We start from the raw sequence: 14,306 nt of genomic DNA on the forward strand, positions 1-14,306 counted from the left end.
TGCAGATGACATCTTGATTTTCACTTCTGATCCTAGAAGCGACAGCAATATCATTCAAACAACATTTCGCAATTATGAAGGTTTCGCAGGACTCACAATCAATTTTACAAAGAGTGAGATTCTGTCATTAACCAGATCCTTGACAGTTGTAGAACGTTGGAGGCAACGGGTCCCGTTTAAGGTGGCAATACATTCCATAGTTTATTTAGGGCTACGCATTGGCCGCATGCCCTCTTCGTTATACTCATTAAATTACCCTCCGCTGATATCTAAGATACTGAGGGAACTGAAAATGTAGGAAAATCTACCGCTGTCCTTCTTGGGGCGTTGTCACCTGGTAAAAATGATGTCCTTTTCTAAGTTGCTGTACCCTATGCAAACGCTACCTCTCCTACTGACTCATTCTGATATAAATACTCTTAATAGAGCTTTTACAAAATTCATCTGGGTAGGCAGGCGTCCTAGAATTTCGCTTCTTAAATTGTATTTACCCAAAGATGAAGGAGGAGTGGGCTTCCCCAATATTAGACTTTACAATCTGGGCTGCCTAGCTAGACATGTTATAGATTGGCTTAAAGGGACCTCATGTTCCTCCAATATATCCCTCGAGAGTGCAATGACTCACCCTTGGGTCCCAAGCACCCTTGGGAGTGCTTTATTACATTGTAAACTTGCAGTGCTTTCACCCTCTTTACGTCATAATATAATAATTAGAGATACAGTTGTTACATGGAAGGTGCTTAGACAGAAGTTTAAACTTCCGTTTCGCCTATCTCCATATCTTCCCATTTGCGGCAATCCCTCGTTCCCCCAGGCACAGGAATATGCACCATTTAAAGTATGGCAAGGAAAGGGTCTGATATATTTTAGGGATCTTTTTAGACAGGAAGATGTGTCTAAGATATCTTTAGTGGATCTGCAAAACAAATATTGTATCCCTCAATGGGCACTCCATCCACTGTATTATAAACAGGCTATGTCTTATCTTGAATCTATGGCTTCATATTATGTTAACTTTCTACGCCCCCATGTCTTTGATAAGCTCTTGTCCTTATCTCCTCCAAACATTTCCAATATACATGCTTATCTGTTGCCTACTTCTACGAAACCCCTCTCAGTCTCCAATGTAAAAAGTTGGCAAAGAGACTTTCCTGACCCGGAGATTGTTGATAAGGTTATACAAGGTTATCTTACAGTCAGGAGAAGTATTGTGAATGAAATATGGAGGGAATCACAATTCATGCTACTACACAGGGCTTATAGGGTATTCCGGCCTTCCACATCTGATCCCCAACTCAAACAATGGCATTTGCAGTGTCCCAAATGTAATGGTGTCAACGCCTCTTTATCTCACCGCCTTTGGTTTTGTTCACATATTGCAAGTTTTTGGCGCCATGTGGCCATATTGATATCTAACATTACGGGACACCATATTCCCAATGCCCCTTTGTTTTTATTTGGCTCATGGGAAAACATAAGCCAGGACGGTATACCACACTGTTTGCAACGCTGGATTAATATCTGTTTATTGGCTGCAAGGCGAGTGATTATGCGCAATTGGATCCAACCCCTTCCTCCTGTATTGGATCAAGTCATCACTTCCTTGAAAACATTATTTCATACAGAGATGTTAGACGCCCAACTCCAAGGAGATGACTGTATCACCCGATTTTGGCAACAATGGTACCAATTTATGATTCATACATTCACGAACTCGGAGAACACTTCGATTCTTGCTATGTTCCAATACTCCACTTGGTACATAACGAACATCACGAATGCTACAAATGTGATTAACTAACCACTTGTAATTGCACTTGTAACTCAAATTTTGAGTGTTCCCCCCCCTATTTTCTGTGTCCCCTCTATGAGGTTTTGTCCCTCTATTGGTTTTTGTTTTTATGATTGTGTTTGTAAAATTGCTAAAAAACCAATAAACATAGTTTTGAAAAAAAAAAACACGTTTAATTTACAAAACCATTAAAAATTGATCATATTTCACATGAACAAAACATATACACATAGATAATTTAATAAAACCAATCAATAGGCCCATAGAGGCACTAGACACATTTATTCTGCTAATGCACTATAAGTACAAAACACTAGTTGTTTGCTATCTGTCCAACTGACTATTGGCTTACAGAAGCACAATATAAAAAAGCAGGGAGCTTTGTGTCATAAAATAATCCCATTCATTTAATCCTCATGACTCTAGTACCTTCTGCATTGGCTGTCACTCCAACCACTATGTCTCCAGGGGACCCAGAACCCATGAAACTTGGCCTGACTGTAACCTCTATATCTTCTGAAGAACATTAGTGTTGTCGCAAGTTAAACCTTTGTTTATTCTGTGAAGTTTCCATCTATTGCCTTTCTAATTCTCCAGTGAGACCACGGGGTAGGAATGACACCAAATCCCTCTTAATCCTACATTTTCGTTTCTTCATTTACACCTATCTTTACAGGGATCATTATGCACCTATGAAATATATGCCATCATTTTAGAGCTTGTGCTTTTCTTTGACTTTTCCTATATCCTTAACTGCTCTCTGGAACAAATATGATGATTATATCAATATTGGAGGACTTTTAGGGCATTTGATTTGTTTAATCTATTAAAAACAAAACAAAAACATTTTTATTATAGTTAAATACATGTTAAAATTTTAAAACGGCAGATTGTATTACATATAAATAATACTAGGAGAAGATCTTGATAAGTTGGTTCTACTCCCAATGATCTCAATACTATTTTCTTCTGACGTGGACTAATATCTGTATGTATGTATTAACCTACAAAACAGTGGGACGCTAAACAAAGCTATAATGGAAAGGATTCAAAAATTCACACAGTATGCCTATAAATATAAAATAATAATCAATCAATGTGACTCTACATGAACCAATCATCATCAATACCGTCACGCTAGAGGACACAGGGCCACTAGGGAGCACTATGGCTTGCACAAAAGTGGTGTGAGGCCCAAGAAGGCCCAAGCCACAGAGTCTAAGCGGCAACCAGGTCTTATCCAGAGCCCCTAGTGGTGAGGATGTTGCGCTACTGGTTATCGCCAGGTTGGGGTCCTTGGACACACAAGGGTGGGCAGTAGGATACACGGTACCAAATCACTAAGCAGAAGAATTGTCAAGGAAGGCCAGAGTCAAGACAGGCAGGCAGCAAGCAAGAGAGGTCAGGTCACAAGCCAGGGTCAATTAACAAGGATCCAGAAAACATGCTGGCCAACAAGGAGTTAAGTTTTTCTGCTGGACAGAGGAAACACTGAATTAAGCAACAGGTGTACAGAAACTAGCTCAGAAGAACTAGGTGCTCGTCACTAGTGGAGACACATTGCATGAATGCTGAGTAGTGTGTTTGAGCTAGCTAAATAGCCAGGACGATTAAGTGGCTATTTTCTGATTGGCCAGTGGGATGGGCGAAGCTGATATAGCCTGGGAGCGTAGGCACGCCCAGAGTCAGAACTGCCCGCATGTGCAGGAGAGACGCCTGTGCTTTAATGAGGAAGAGGTAAGCGTGACAAATACCAAAAACAAAACAGCTTGTGCCCATGGTAATTAAATAATTATATATATTATATCTTTTTCTTTACCAATACAAGGCTAGAATTATTCTATGATTCATTTCTAATTGCTCCACATTTCAAATTATTTTCAATAAATAACAGTATGTGGTGCACACTGGCACCAACTAACATTGACTGTTTTTCTGACGCTAAATGTCCCCACATGATTTTTAATACCTAATGTCTCACATAGTTATAGCCTAAATAACTATTAACACAAGAAAATATATCACCCTTGTTGAAAATAACCTCATGCTGAGTGCTAAAACAAAATGACTAATATCAACCATAAAAAACTAAAACAAAACTACCTTAGAAGGAGAATGGTATATTCCGACCATGTAAACAAACACCAAAATTTCCATACTAGACAACATAAACAAACCATACCTAAAAGAATGCCATTCTGTATATCCTCTCTATAAACCCCTTCACCGACTGTCATGTTACACATGCATGGTTTGCCTTTCATTATGTGTGTCCCTTCTCTCTTCCCCCAGCTTCTGCTCAGTCTCTTGTCTCCTCCCCTCTTTTTCTTTCTGTCATCTACCCTCATCTTAGCTGCATGCTCCTGTTAGTTGCTCACAGCATGATATTTTGACCTATCCATCTGTTCATCGGTGTATGATCTGCACAGTTGGAATAAACTTTTTCACGATCTACAAGGTGTCCTTTGGATTGAGTCACTGTCAGCCAATTCACCTAAGACTGCAGTTATAGCCATCTCATCACAACTGTAAGTTACAGAGATCACATTGTAGTGCTTAGACTGGAGAGGCAGAACAGTCAAAATATCAGTGAAAGGATCTTACAAGATCTTCCAAATATCTTTCAGAGATCCTTGCTAGCTCTGCATGTATAGTGAGATGTATATGGACACTGGAATATAGAAGAATATGTGTACAAGCCTGTATATTTCAGCCAGCAAGTACACCTCAGCATAAGCGTCATCAGATTTCTGCACAGATTATTGAAGAAACTATTAATGCAACTGTAATATTAGCAGCTCCTATAGACTGTCTGCAAGTCAATTTAAGCTCTGTATTCAATCCAAACTAAGTCTGCAGCAGCTGTTTCTAAACTTCTCTCTACTCCTTCTCCCACTGGTTGCCTAGGCAACCCTCCCCCCTCTGCCAGAAGATTGATCCATTTCTATGCAAACATACCTTGTGACTTAAGCTACGTACACACTTCCAATTATTATCGTTGGAAAACGAACGACGAACGTTCCTGCACGATATATATGAACGAACGTATAGCACCTATCCTGCACATAGAGATAACGACACGATCGTTCGTAGATATTGTACACACAATAGATACGATCGTTTGAACGATAGAGGAACTATGTGCACGACAGGAAAGTGAACGGACGTTCGTTCATCACGCATGCTCTGAACATGGACGATCAACGAACGACCGTACACACGAACGATGGTCAACGATCGTCGTCCAATCCGATCCGCCGGTCCGGTCGTTCGTTTCCAATGAGTTTCCTCGTTCGTCGGCGTCGTTGGTTACTTTTTTACGAACGATTTTTTGCCCAATCGATCGTTCGTCGTTCGATTGGAACGATAAAAATTGGAAGTGTGTACGCACCTTAAACCCTCTGCTTGTTATTACAATGCACCAGCAAGGCAATGTACAAGCTGAGGAACCTGAACTTCCTACACATCATCAGTCAGATCCTCAAAGCCACATAAAGCAAAAACGTTCAGTAAAACCAACCTGGAAAGTCCAAGAGAACTACGAGGCTGACAGGGAAGAACTGCTGCAGAACATTAGCCACTCATGGTCTAACACTATTGAATGTATGTCAGCTCTGTCTCAACCAACTCATAAGGTATTGCACTTAGAGGGCGCTGTTAAGCAATTGAATGCTGCCTATGAGTATTACCAAAGACTGTCTGCGAAATATGCTGATATCTTAAAGCGGTATAACACAGAAAATTCCTTAAAAGAATTACAGGAATTGAATGAGCTCAGTCTGGAAAGAGATGATCTAGTAATACACACAAGGGCAAAAAGAGATGTAAAAATCGCACATCTCCATGAATCCAGATCCCATCTCTCCACAACTTCTAAGCGCTCCACACGATCTTCCAAATCCATAAGATCAACATCTTCTACTCTCAGCCAACAACTCATCAAAGCCCGCTCTGATGCAGAAGCTTCTAAAATCCAGGCAGCTTTGGCACAGAAGAAAGCAGAGATGGAAGCTAAGGCCGCACAGATGGAAGCTGAGGCCGCACAGAAGAAAGCAGAGATGGAAGCTGAGGCCGCACAGAAGGAAGCTGAGGCTGCACGGAAGAGAGCAGAAGTGTTATGTATCTTTTTATAATGTATCTTTTTATGTATCCTTTTACAAAGTATCTCTTTACAATGTATCTTTTTATGTATCCTTTTATAATGTATCTTTTTACATGTGTTTGGAGGCTGTAGAAGCTCTACACAGTGCTGAAACAAACCCGAATTTTTCTCCCATTGACTTTAATGGGATTCAACTTCGAATTCCACCACCCAAATTTCTTTGCTATATTCAGCCGAATAGCTGTCGAATCGAATAGTGAGCTATTCGACCAACACTAGTTATAAGTTACCTTGTATTGTTTTATTCCAAAAAAGACTTCCTCCTTTCTCCGCTGTCCAAATATTATCTTTATTCTTTTACTAATGTTCGAAAAGATTTTTGATACATTGTTCAAATCCATTGTCCTGGCATATTCAACATTGTTTTCTAAGCATCCATATAGGTATAGCAATGTTAATGGCATTTTAAGATGGTACTTCAAATAGTTTCTATTAAAGTTAAAGTGTAAAATAACCTTGCTAAACGTAGTTCTTTATGTGAAGAGGTCAGGAAACAACATTGTAATCCATTTTGTATACAGTAAACCCACTTTAGCCAGCGCAACACTCCTCACTTTAATTATAAGAGTTATCCTCACATTTTCAATGCTAGAACCTACACCAAATAAAGGGGTATTTACCATTATCATAAGCTTGAATATGTCTTTTTAAGAAACATATTTTAAAAAAGTAAAGAATTTTTGATCCTTTGCAACCATTTCCAACCATTCCTAATTAGATCTTGTCATATAAGGGAGTTTTTTCTTTCAAATCAATGATGTTTTCAGTGTTGATCCAATGGTTTTATGGTGTACACATAAAGCTTATGTAAGGGGAATACCTATACAGCTTTCTTCTGGAAAAGAAAAAGGAACACAGCAGATAGAACCCTTACTTAAAAATATTAGAACTAGCAAATGCAGAGATGAACTGCGTTTTCAACTATATGCAAGACAAGAGTGACTTTAGACATTTGAAAACTACTCACTATACTCAAGGTAATAAAGCAGGGGAATTATTGGCAGCCCAGCTAAAATCCAAAAAACTTAGATAAAAGGTAAATTATTTCACATTTGTATTAAAGATAACTCCTCAATCCTCAAAAGATTGCCAATGCTTTTGAATACTACCAATCTTTATATAATTTAAAGGACGATAGCATACCACAACCTTCTCCCTTCCACATTAAATAATTTTTGGAGGCTTCCCATTCACCTAGATTATCCCCATCTCGATTGGCGGAAATCAACAAACCTTTTTCTGTTAAAGAGCTAAAATTGATAATCAAAACATATCCTCTAAATGAGTCCCCAAGTTTGAATATTATAGGTCCTTCTCATAAACTTTATCTCCTTACTTGATTAATGTATTTAATGTGGAAGAGATCTCCAGATCCGGATGTTGAAAGCTAATATTGTATAAGCCAGGGAAAGAACCAATTAATTCCCAATGCTTTCGGTCACCATTTCATATGAAACGAGGCAAGGATGTTCCTTATAACCAATTTTATTTTTTTTTATTTAAGGGTTTTATAAAGGGAGGTTGGGATAGTGGAACAGTTGCAAGTATGAACAGACATTTGCATATCTTAAAATAAAAATACAAAAGTACAAAAATACACAAAGGTAACACAAACATTAAAAAAACAAACAAATGTGAGGTGATAATACAGGCCTAGTTCAGCACAAACTCAAATGGCCAAATCAACTAAGGGTAAACAAATGTAAAATAGTGGACTTAGCTGAATGCGTAACCAAACTAGAGTGGGTGTCAAAACGGCAGAGCTACCAAAGAATACCTTATGGGACATTTGGACATGGAGAAGGGTAGAGGATAGATGAAAAGGGTGTGGGTCCATTGTGATAGGGTCAGGGGGTGTGACCGTTGCAAACTGGAGGGATGTATAGATTGAGACAGATGTATAGAGGCAAAGTGGAGATAATATTCCATGGATGTGGTAAATTGGGACCAGTAAAACCATGTATTAGCAAATTTCCTGCTGATCCCCCAAATGGAGGAGGTAAGGGCCTCCATGCGGTGCATTTTGTTGACATGTTGCAACCATAGGCTCACTGTAGAAAATGGAGTTGTATTGACCTCCAAAAGTCCAAACCATAGTCACCAGAGCTGTTCTTTCTGCTCAATTCCAACCTCCCTACCAATCTTTCTGAGTGGACGAAATGACGTGCCTCTGCAGATATCTGCTGACAATAGTTCGCCCAGGGGTGAAGGACGGGTTGACCAAGATAGGGAATAGAGATGATTTAGAGGGTGAAAGATGCAAACTATGGAAATTCCTTACACCTATTTCCCAGGTATAGCCTATAGCTGTAGGATGAATCTAAAGTTCTGGAATCGACATAAGTGGTAACCAAGGCACAATGTGCAAGGGTGTTGGAAAAAAGTTTGTTCTAGTAACACCCACTGTTTAGATTGTGGGTTGCAGCACCAGTCCTAAATACATGCCCGGTGCGCAGCTAGATCACCAATTTTTTTTTTAAACAATCAGGCTAAACCACCTAATCAAAGGCTTAAAAAATAGATCACCAAGAACACCATGTTTTTGGCTTTTTTACTGACAGTGTTATAATTATCTTGACAAATTCAGCATCTTCTTTGGAAGCACTTACGGCTACAATTTAACTATTTTAGAAAATTATTTATTAGAAAATTAATACCTCCAAATGTAATATTCCTAATATAGGCATCCCATATTGAAAAATCACTACTGGTAGGGAAAGACTATTTAGAATCTCTATATAGAATTTCAATATATGTGTTATGATGCAAAATAAGGACAAATGGTACAAGTTACCTATTTATATAATTTATTTATTTTTTTTGGGGGGGGGGGGGGGGACTTAAATGCCACCTTCCCTATAAAAAAGGGAAGAAAACTATACTCTCAATTGCTCAAGCTTCAAAATTTACTTCTCATTGGTAATCATATAAAAAATAGGATGGTATAGAACTCCAAATAGATTGGCAAAGTTTCCTCAGTGTTGGAGACAGTGTGGAGAGACACCATGTTCCTCCATATGCTTTTGGAAAGCAAACAATATTGCAGCTTTTGTAATTCTGTATTTAAGAATATTTTCAGGACTACATTCATAAGTCTAGACATTGAAACTTTCCCTCCTCCATTTAGAGTGATTATAAATCATATCCTTTTTGCTGCCAGAATGACCATAACCAGTTCATGACACCACAATAACGCCCCCAATTTATCCATGGTAATTGATATTGAAAATGCTAACACAAATGTGCATTTGTGCAAAGCAACTCCTCATCTAAGAAACTTTACACTGGTCCTCTTTATTCATATCTCCTAATAAATATTACTAGTCGATGTGTCTAAGAACCCAGCATAGTAAGATTTATAAGGAAAAATCTTTAAAAAAAAAAGGTCCTAGGATATCTAAAAAGCTTTTACTAAACCATCCTGGCCAAGAGCCTGATCGATGGGAGTGGACTAGACTGATCCTCTATAGTTGGAGGGGCCTCTAAAGATTGTCTGTCCTGTTCTTCTCAAGGTAGCTGATAATTGATTCTTGCTTATAAAATGTTGCTTCCTGGTTTGAAGTAGGCCGAATATTATAGAGATCTGTATAAAAATTAATTACACAAGGTGTTTGCAATCGCATCCACACAGTGCAGCCTCTGACCAGTTTGGTCCACAATAAAGAGTAGGAAATGTGCACTCCCTATGTCCTCTAAGGGCCCATGCTAACATTCTACAGAATATGTTGCGATATTCTTAGTACGTCTTTTTACATTGTGGTAAATTCGCTTTGGCTTTCATCATACATAAAGCACATAGTTCAGCACTAAAGGACTCCAGTTTACCACCTATTGTGCTATCTATGTGGTGAATTTATGTTCCATTTGTAAGTTCTGAATTTGTAGTAATTTCACCTGTCCTTGCATTTTTTAATATAGAACTGTGCTTGATCAATATCTATTGAATCACCATCTTGTGAGCCTCCTATATTATCAAGGGTCTGCTCCCCGGCATTGCATTTGTTTTGAAATAGTTATTTAATCAGATAATAATTGTAAGACAATTTTCATCCACAATAATATACAAAAAAGAAAGAAAAAAGATAAAAAAACGGTTTTCAGTGACTAGCTATATACATCTTATACATCCATAGGGTGTAGATGTGTAGTCTTATACATCCATAGGTGTGTAGTCACAAATTACATTTAGGTATATTGAACCACTTGAAGTGACAATATTCAGTTGTAAGTCCTATGAATGCGCATGCCCTGGCGTCCATGGAGGTCGCTGCCTAGACTGCTCGGCACCCCTCCGGCTTCTTTACCGGCTCTTTCAGCAGTGGGAATCAACAGCCACACTACAGAAGAGCACTGCCAGCATCCGGATTCTGCCCTGCATTGATTAAGGATGGTGGGGAAGTCCAGGACCAAAGCTAAAGATTGCATTCTGCGATATCAAACCACCCGGCCTGTTCTTAAGATGGCTGCCACAAGAGGAGATCATGCAGCTGCACACTCTGCCACAGAAGAAAAACCGAGAGCTGAGCAAGGTAGGAGTATGGGGTTCACAGATAGAGGATGGGAGACTGCATTCCCTCAATCTTCTCCAGCCACCACCCAAGCAGATCAAATCTCCCCAGATCACAGGCCATCTCAGCCTCCTCATAAGACCTTACCAACATCACCAGGCCCCGGCTCTCCATTTCACCACAGGGGAGATATTAAGCCCCCTATTATTATCCCAGGCTACTGGCTCCAGATTCAGCATCTCATCTCAGGATCCCCCTTTACCAGCTTAAGGTCTATATTTTATTCGCTTTATAGCTTTATATCTCAGTGGCTGCCAAGTCCACAACTTGTTTGCAGTCCCTATGGGACATAGTCTTGTTACTGGTCTCTAGGTTCAAAACTAATTTTTTTTTTAACTTGTTTATATATAAAGTTTTTTCAGTTGATCCTAAGAGCTGTAAGAGCTGGAGGGGTTACACATGCCCTCAGTCAACAGGGAAAACCGTTCAGGTCTTATTTATTGCTCGGACCCGGGTGTTATCTCCCTGGATATATGGAGTCCCTTGTGGCTCATGAAGGCGCAGGGGGAGTGGCTTCTTCCTGAAGACTTGGACATATTTCTTTCCGGCAGTTGGGGGGTGACCCACTCTTTCCCGCTTATGTGTTCAATCAAAAATTGCAACTTTTGTTCAATTACGGCGAGTCGGGCCTGAGTTCTAGTCAACTCGCCTGCCGGTTTCCTGCTAAGATGAGCAAAGATCTTGAATACGCCAATTAAGGCGAATAAATTTCAGCTGTGCGATTCAGGAGTAGATGATAACCTCAATGGTGAGGTGATAGCAATTGATTAGCGCTCACCTGTGCCCTGTTCTGTGCGCATCTCCAGTCCATTTTACAGGTCAGTTTGAATCTTTAATGCTTGATGTTTTTTTGCTACTTTTTATGTTATATTCTACTCAGTCACAAACTTGCTTCATTTATAGTTACATTTGTTGTACTTGCTGTTACTTTTTGTGACCTGATTAAAATTTCATTCTAGTTTGACTTTAGAGAAATCAAATATTTTAGTAAAGGATTATAGGCAAACATGTTTTAATACATGTATTAAGGAATGTTTAGTGATTTCACTTGTGTGTGTATGTCAAAATACATTTAAATGTATAGAAATACATATGCATTTTCATTAGTACTATTTTAACTGGACTGGTTTGTGTGTGTGTGTGTGGGGGGGGGGTTAATTAAGTTGATGTGATTTTTTGTAATCCTCATCTGTTGCTGCAATGTTTTTGTGCCTGGTTTGTAATGCCAGTTTCTGTTGTTTAGCAATTCCTCAGCAATGTGTTGTCATTTTTTCCACAAGTATTACGTACAAATGTCTGCATGGTTTCCACACCAAACTCCTATTTGAACCCCCTCGTTGCCTTTGTCACATATTGGTATTTGAATGTATTATGTTCATAGTCCTTTTCTGAATAAATTGTCATGCTTTTTATTTCTTTTTTTTAATAGTCTGACATTTTCACTCATGTTGATTTGCCCCCACACAACTCCTTTGTTCATTAGTGGTAGTGTTATAGGTTTGTTGTCGGTGCTGTGCTGCCTGATCTTAGCACACTTCTACTTGCTGTCCAAACTGGTTGTCAATTAGTTGCCCACTGAGTTGCATACTCATTCTAACACACCTCTGATGGTGATGGAAGGAGGTCCAGGTTGCCAAGCACAACATCAAACCACATTGATTGCCAAGCTCACAAGCAGGGTCAGGCACTCTTAGAAATGAACAGATGTTGTGTTGTTGCTTAACTTAATGCTCATAAATACTGGAGTGTATGCATTATTTAGGTGTTTACACTAAACAAATAGTACTAATATCTAAAACTTCCAGGGCCACTTTGTGCCAAACATTTTCTTGCTTTTCCATCCCTTCAGGGTGTTTTTGCAGGTTTGAATGAAATTTTAGATCTTGGCTCACTATATATAATTGACTTACTCACCTCAGCTTGGTAGTGGAAGCACATAAAGGTGGATTCCTTCTTTTAACCAGAAGCAATATCCCCCATAAATATTGCTTGTAGCCAAGCCCATGATATAAGAAATCATAGGAACAAATAGGCAATCTTTGCAATGTGAAGAAATATGGTCCAAAAAGCCCTCTTTGCCTATTTCTTCCTATATTTTTTCTCTTTTCTATGTATATGTACACACATCTAAATGCATACATACATGTTTTGCTTTATGTGCTCTCATGTCTATACATACATGAGTGCATATGAAGCAAAACAAGCAATATACACAAAAAATACAAACTTACCTGAATGAGGACTGTGCAAAAGTGCAATGCATTTTTCAACTGATAAAACAGTTCATGCACACATAGCCGGTCCACCGTGGTGCACAACTATGAGCTACACGCTCCTGAACCTTGGTGCACAACTATGCGCATCAAACAACTTTTTAACAAGAGTTTTAACAAGACAATTGTGCTGTTTTTAGCCTTACAAATATTTCAGAGAAATGAACAGCTTAAAAACAATCACAATTGACTTTTTAAACTGTGTGTCCTGGGAGATTGGACAGGAGATCACATAACAACAAACCCCCAAAAACAAACAACAAAATTTTACAAACAACTTTATACAAAAGAAACATTTGCTAAATGGTCACAATAAAATATAAAAATACATCAAAACAAAAAAAAACACACACATCACATCACTAAATTTACACTAAATGACAAAAAAATTAAAAAGAACAAACAAAACACATGTAAACCCACACTTTCATGTAAAGCCAAGTTCAAAAATGGCCCAACAATTATTGAATTCAAAAAATACTTACCAAACCAATATGCAATTTTGGCCTATGAAGGGTGGAAAACTGGATTAGAAAATATTTATGCAGGACAAATATTGAAAAGTGGTAATAAAGCCAGAATTTTGCAATCAAACAATATGGCCACAAACACAATAACATACCATTAACATTGACTTCAAAATTGCAAAATGGACATTAAAACATTAAAAGTAAAAAACAAAAAAAAATAAAATAAAACCTATTGTGCTAAATGGTAAGCAAAGTATCAAATGCAGCAACATAGAATACAATAAATGTTTTTATTTTTTTTTTATTTTCTAAAATAGGTATGCCTATATTAAGATTTGTTTGATTTCATACATGTTTGTTATTGATTCATGTCAAAAAGTTTTTCCCCACATTAAAGATTGTTATACAGAAAATGTTTAATTTTCTTTTTACATTTTCTTTTCTAAATTCTGGTGATGGATTCCTGGTGATGACTAAACTTAAAACTTAACACTAAAAATAAAACAAAAAATACAGTTTATGTGTGAATTTATCTATCAACACAGTAATTGTGACCCATTGCTTGCTTCTGATATCTGCAAATCAATTTTGTTTCCTGTTTGGTTATGACATGGTATCTTATGAGAGTGAGTTTGACTTTTTCTTGTCTTGTGATTCACTCAATCACATGCAGTGTTACTTAATATGGACTGATGCTTTTTATCTGGGGGAACAAAATTTTCTAATAAACCTGTCACAGCAGGGTCAAAACTAGGAATATCATATTTTTTTGCAGGTAGAGTTAACATTGGCTAGTGGCTTATAGGAGTGGCACAAGCCAGTGGTAATGTTGTTTGCTAATAACAAAAGTAGCACAGCTCCTGCCAGGTAATACACGGTGTTCAGCTTATGATTTCACTAACTTTCAAGAACATTGACTAAGCCCATAGCAAACCATCAGGGGCAAGTTTTTTCCCCACTGTTTAAAAGATAGAGCTATATGTCAACTACTAAAAAGACATATCTGTAAAAAAGAAGAGATTATTTATTTAACTTTCCAAT

The 14,306-nt window shown here is 38.2% G+C and overlaps 1 protein-coding gene across 1 annotated transcript in view; it reads left to right on the forward strand.

Annotated features, from left to right (window-relative positions):
• GIPC3 (GIPC PDZ domain containing family member 3) overlaps positions 1-14,306 on the forward strand; it is an 84,698-nt gene that overhangs the window by 33,231 nt on the left and 37,161 nt on the right. The window lies entirely within an intron of this gene.

The sequence above is a fragment of the Pyxicephalus adspersus genome, chromosome 3, assembly GCF_032062135.1.
Source record: "Pyxicephalus adspersus chromosome 3, UCB_Pads_2.0, whole genome shotgun sequence".
Lineage (NCBI taxonomy): Eukaryota > Metazoa > Chordata > Amphibia > Anura > Pyxicephalidae > Pyxicephalus > Pyxicephalus adspersus.